The sequence below is a fragment of the Peromyscus californicus genome, unplaced genomic scaffold, assembly GCF_007827085.1.
Source record: "Peromyscus californicus insignis strain IS unplaced genomic scaffold, ASM782708v3 Scaffold_13__1_contigs__length_99412109, whole genome shotgun sequence".
Classification (NCBI taxonomy): Eukaryota; Metazoa; Chordata; class Mammalia; order Rodentia; family Cricetidae; genus Peromyscus; species Peromyscus californicus.
In genome coordinates, this window is record NW_026294424.1 from 56,955,739 (window position 1) to 56,961,738 (window position 6,000).

Sequence of the window (6,000 nt, forward strand, 5' to 3'; positions counted from 1 at the left end):
TTGAACCAAAACAGTCCAATTTTTAATGTTACTGTCAGTTTTCACTAATAATTATTAAACATTTAACAAATATGATACCATTTGAATCAAGTAAACTGAAGTAGTGGATTCCAGCTGACTTCTTTGGATGTAGTTGGTTGGGAGGCTTTGGCTTGTAGCTTAGTAGCCACCACTGAATATTAATGTTGATTTTCCATAAAAATTAATGAAAAAATGTGCTTTGGTTAACTAAAGAATCTACCTCCTGCTGTGGGATGTTCTGTATGGCAAATGTGTTGCTGACTAGTCAATAAATAAAACACTGATTGGCCATTGGCTACGCAGGAAGTGTAGGCGGGACAAGGAGGAGAATAAAACTGGGAAGTGGAAGGCTGAGTCAGAGAGACACTGCCAGCCGCCACGATGAGAAATAGCATGTGAAGATGCTGGTAAGCTACGAGCCATGTGGCAAGGTATAGATGAATGGAAATGAATTAATTTAAGATGTAAGAACAGTTAGCAAGAAGCCTGCCACGGCCAGACAGTTTGTAAGCAATATAAGTCTCTGTGTTCACTTGGTCAGGTCTGACGGCTGTGGGACTGGCAGGTGAGAGAGATTTGTCCTGACCGTGGGCCAGGCAGGAAAACTCTAGCTACAAATGGCGTCCAACGTGGTGGCAAGAGTTTTCATCTAAAAACTGAGAAAAAAGATTCTAAAACGGAGCTAAAAACAGTTCCTAATTGTCTCTCTCAAATGAGCGGCAGCTGCTGGTTTGAGCTACTGGTGGGTTCCTAGCGTGCATGCTCGACCTGCAGTATGGTGGGAATGAGGCCTCTGCAAGTGGCACATTAAGCTGCATGGTAGATTTAGCCTTGCTAGTACAAGACAAAACAAAAAAGGTTTCTGGGCTACACGCTGCTTGGAGAAAAGCATAGACCCACAATAGCTCCCAGAGCTGGCAGTAAACGTAGACATGTTGGGAAGCTGAGATGGGTGGAGCCAGCAGCCATAATGCTGCAGTTTAAAACAATAGATTCACAATAAGATAGATTCAGATAAAACAAGACTTTAAATGCTTTACAATGTGTGTAAAAATGTACGCAGGCTTGGAAGAGAGAGAAAAAGGAATATATACAGTTATATAAAGAAATACATAGTTTTTAAAAATAAAGTCTTTAAAGAGACAGTAAAATTAATATAAAAAAATAAGCCACGTAAAGATGAATATTACACAGAGAATCTGGATTGTGTTGTCTTTGGGATTTTTAACTGCAGAAAAACATTTGATTGTAAAAGCTGTTGGGTTATGCCAAAATGTATATTTTAAAGGTACCTTGACTTCAAAATTTGAATATAAGGATATGTTGCTTTGGAAAGGAGTCTCTGCTTTTGTACCCACAGAAAGCCAAAGGCTATGGATTTGTTCCAGATTAAGATACATCAGGTTTGACCAGCCAAGACCCCCTGAAAGGTCTCTGATGACACCATGGCCCAGATGATCCAACATCCAGAATGATTTGAAGGCAACTGGCTCAGATGATACAGCCTCATGGACTATTCCATAATTCTAAAATTTTATTTGTGTCGCCATAAGATACAGCGCCCCCCTCCAGCAGGAAGTAGTAAGAGAAGCTACTCCCAAATTCCCAAATTATATGTAATTTTACTTTGTTAAGGTTAAAACCTTCCTTTTTGAAAAAAAAAGGGGGGGAGTGCTGTGGGATGTTCTGTATGGCAAATGTGTTGCTGAGTAGTCAATAAATAAAATACTGATTGGCCATTGGCTACGCAGGAAGTGTAGGCAGGACAAGGAGGAGAATAACACTGGGAAGTGGAAGGCTGAGTCAGAGAGACACTGCCAGCCGCCACGATGACAAACAGCATGTGAAGATGCCGGTAAGCCACGAGCCATGTGGCAAGGTATAGATGAATGGAAATGGATTAATTTAAGATGTAAGAACAGTTAGCAAGAAGCCTGCCACGGCCATACAGTTTGTAACCAATATAAGTCTCTGTGTTTACTTGGTCGGGTCTGACAGCTGTGGGACTGGCAGGTGAGAGAGATTTGTCCTGACTGTGGGCCAGGCAGGAAAACTCTAGCTACAACCTCCAAAATAAGTCACACAAACATTGTTAAGCCCGCAAAGATCTGTTTTCAGTCTCATTCATGTGATTCTGGTCACTCTAAGGTCTTCATTGCGTGGTCTTTCCTTCATGTTCACTGCGTATTCACCCTGGCCACCAGCCAGCTTCAGTCTTCTCCACCTATTTCAGCTATGACTCCACTTGCAGCCTGTCACTGGAGGTAAAGAAAATGAGAGAACACCAATAAGACTGCAGCCTTCTTGAAAGTTAGTGTAAAGGGTGATTTAATAACTTACTTATTTATTTATTTATTTAACATGCACTGGTGTTTTGCTTGCATGTATATCTGTGTGATGGTGTCAGATCCTCTGGAACTGGAGTTATAGACAGTTGTGAGCTGCCATGTGGGTCCTGGGAAATGAACCTGAGTCCTCGGGAAGAGTAGCTAGTACTCTTAATTGCTGAGCTTTCTCTCCAACCCAAATTTAATAACTTCTATTGTACTCTGTTTTTTAAAAGTAAGTATTAAACCCAGGTGACATTTGAACAGGGAATCCCCTGAGGACAGAATATATGGCTGTGATGTCAAACAGCCACATATAATTACTAATTATAATCTACAATGTCTTTATGAACGTCTAGAAGAGAACAATGCAATGACATCTCTCACACTTTTTGATATAAAGATTTTAAGATTTTAAAATAAAATATCTGATGTACATTACTGAGAGGTGTTCCTACAATTTGAAATACTCTAGTAATTCTTTCTAGAATAATCTACTTCAGGATGTTTTAGAAACTCATTAAAATGACATTATTCAGAAAATATATGGTTATATAATGAAATGCACAATTTAATTGTCTGTATAACTCATGAGGCCATTAAGAAACTTTATTTTAACATCTGGTAAAATGAAATGAGATCAGCTCTTTTCACCAATCCGACCAAAAATCCACTGATGGCTTACTGAAGAAACTGTCTAATTGGGAAATACAAATTATGTTTAAATTTCCTAAATTTAAATAGATCAAAAGAAGCATTCTCTATAACAGTTTAAGTGAGAGTTGTAGGAGGTTGGCTTTAGTGTTATTTCTCCCAATTTTTATGTCACCAGATTTATCAGTTAACAATAGTTAGATATTAATTAGTGCTTTTACGAGGTTGAATTCATAACAGGTATGTTTTATAAAACTTTCTAGTTCCTCAAGCTCTCCAAAAGTGTGGGGTCTCCCTTTTCCTCTTGATCCATTGACACCAGTCTGTGAGGACAGAGGGAATAGAGGTGGTGTGCAGGGCTTTGTACGACCTGTGAGTACAATGGAAATAGCCTTCTGGCAGTCTGCTTCAGTGTTACAGCTCAACTTTATTTCAGCGTAAGGGGAATATGTAGGATGGGGACACTGGCTGAGGCACCACCTAATTTGCATTTGGCAGCATGATCTTACCATACAACTGGAGCACAATACCTGATTATCATGTGGACAGCAAGGGGTGAGCATTTGCAGGGAACTATGTCAAAGGTCACACTTAAGATAAGTCAGGCATCCAGGCTCAGGGACAGCTTCCAAATAAAGTCAGGCATCCAGGCCTAGAGACACTATTCAAATAGGGTAGGGAGGTAGTCCTGCTGCAAAGGGATTCCTCCATATTACACCAAGATCAGAGAGCTATCTGGACACAGTGATCTGCAGCCTTAAGCAGCAGAGCCCTCCAAACCAAAAGCCATTGCTTGATGCTTTCAGTCACTTTTGTAGTATGACGTTTATTATTATAGCTGTCTTTCTTTCTCCAACCTCTCTTACCTCCATTTTTATTTTTTCAGGTCAACATGTAAGAGTAAAATAATTACTAATAATGCTATCACTGTCATTTGACACAAAAGGGATGGCTGAGCAGTAAGCAACAGAAAGGATATTATATTACACTGAGGGACAGTTGACATGTCTGGACAATATCTAAGACAAGAAGTATTTTAAAGAATTATTGTGTGTTAAAACTTGACTATTATAGATAAATTCATAATATTTTCTCTATAATGAGAGTTAACCTACATTGAAAGCTTACCATTTGCTTTATACCATTCACAGTATTTTGTCATGTTTAAGTCTCAGTCTCTTGGAGTTCTGCTTAAATGTGTCATCAGGAAACATTTAAACAACTGAGTTATGATAAAGCAAGATTTACAAATCCATTCTTCTGTAACTCCACATCTTAAGTTGCAGACACATGTACAAAATATTATTCTTTTGTTTGTTTCATTTTGTCAGTCAAAGATCTTTTAAAATGTTCATAATTTATTTTATTTTGTGTGGACAAGTGATTTGTCTGGGACGTGCTCCTGTGCCTGGTGCCCACAGAGTTCAGAAAAGAGAATCAGACCTTCTGTGAACTGAAATCATGGAAGATTGTGTACCACCATTTGGGTGCTGGGAATTAAATTCAAGTCATCTTCAAGAACAATTACTCTTAACCACTTAGGCATCTCTTTAGCTCCAAGTAGGTAGGGTTCTTACAGAAAAACATAGATCAAGATGAACTCTAAAAATTCCTTTTCTATTTTAGTAATTTCTTTAAACGTGAGAGTTGACATTCAGAGTAGAAGATGAAATGTAATTATTTTCATTAGTTTTAAAGATATTTTCATTTTTAAATGATGTTTTCATTTATTCTTTGAAAATTTAATACAGGTATGATATACCTCAGTTGTATCTATTCTCCACTTCCCTCTGCAATCCCTCCTCGTGCCTAACACATCTTCTTCCCAACTGCGTGTCCTCTGTAATTGTTATTTATTATTAGTGGTAGCATCATTACTATTTTAACCACTGGTCCAAGCTTTGCAGTGATTCCAATGCTTTCCTATTATTCCTGTACTTCCTTCCATTTTCCTATGGATTTTAAAAAGAAAATTGGAGCAGAAAGGCAAGAAAGAGTTCTGCTTTTGAAATCTTCAGGAAATAGGACAGATGATTTTCATTTTTTAGATTTTTTTTTATTCCTTTGGTTTTTGTCCTTAATTCTGGATTTTTTTTAAAAACTGTATCCTCATTATTCAAATGGGAAATGGGGAATTTTCTGATAAGGAGTGAGGGTGTATTGGAAACTATCTCTAAAAACACACTTTAAATCCAAAATCCTGTATTATGTAAGTAATGCAGATAACAGTTTATTCTAAGAAAGATAAATATAGATTTAAATACTTAATTAAATAAAGGGTTCCATTTCTTGAGGATAATTGTTATGTTACTCAGTACACAGTTTCATTATTGAATCCTCACCTATACAATTGGTCTGATTTTTAAAAAAATTCTAAAGTGAAGTAGTTCTTATCATTTTTCTTCTCCAAAGTCTGCTCCAACTGAGTCTGTGCCCCTAAAAATACTCTCCTATACCGTCTTTGTGTTCTACTTTCTTCACCAGGCTCTTTTCGGACTCTTGTTTCACTGGTGTGACAAAGCACCTTGATTCAAAGTGCCTTATGGAAACATGAAGTTATTTTGGCTTATGGTTCCAGAGGAGGGATTCATCATGGTGGGAGAGGCATGGGAGCAAGCAGGGAGCTGAGAGATCACATCTTCAACTGCAATCATGAAGCAAGAGAGTGAACTGAAAGTGAGGCAAAGTTAGAAACCTTCGAATCCCCTCCAGTGATGTACTGCTCCAGAACATGATTACCTTCTAAAAAATTCGCAATCTCTCCAAACACAGCCAAAAACAATCAACTGGTGTTCAAATACATGCACCTAGGAGGGCATTTGTCATTCAAAATACCACACTTAGTTACACATTTATGGGTACAGTATTATATTTTAATATTTAAATCCATACTATGTCATGCTCAGATCTGAATAAATGGCCCCTGTAGTGCCTGAAGCAGTGGTGGTGGAGTGTGTGTGTGTGTGTGTGTGTGTGTGTGTGTGTGTGTGTGTGTGTG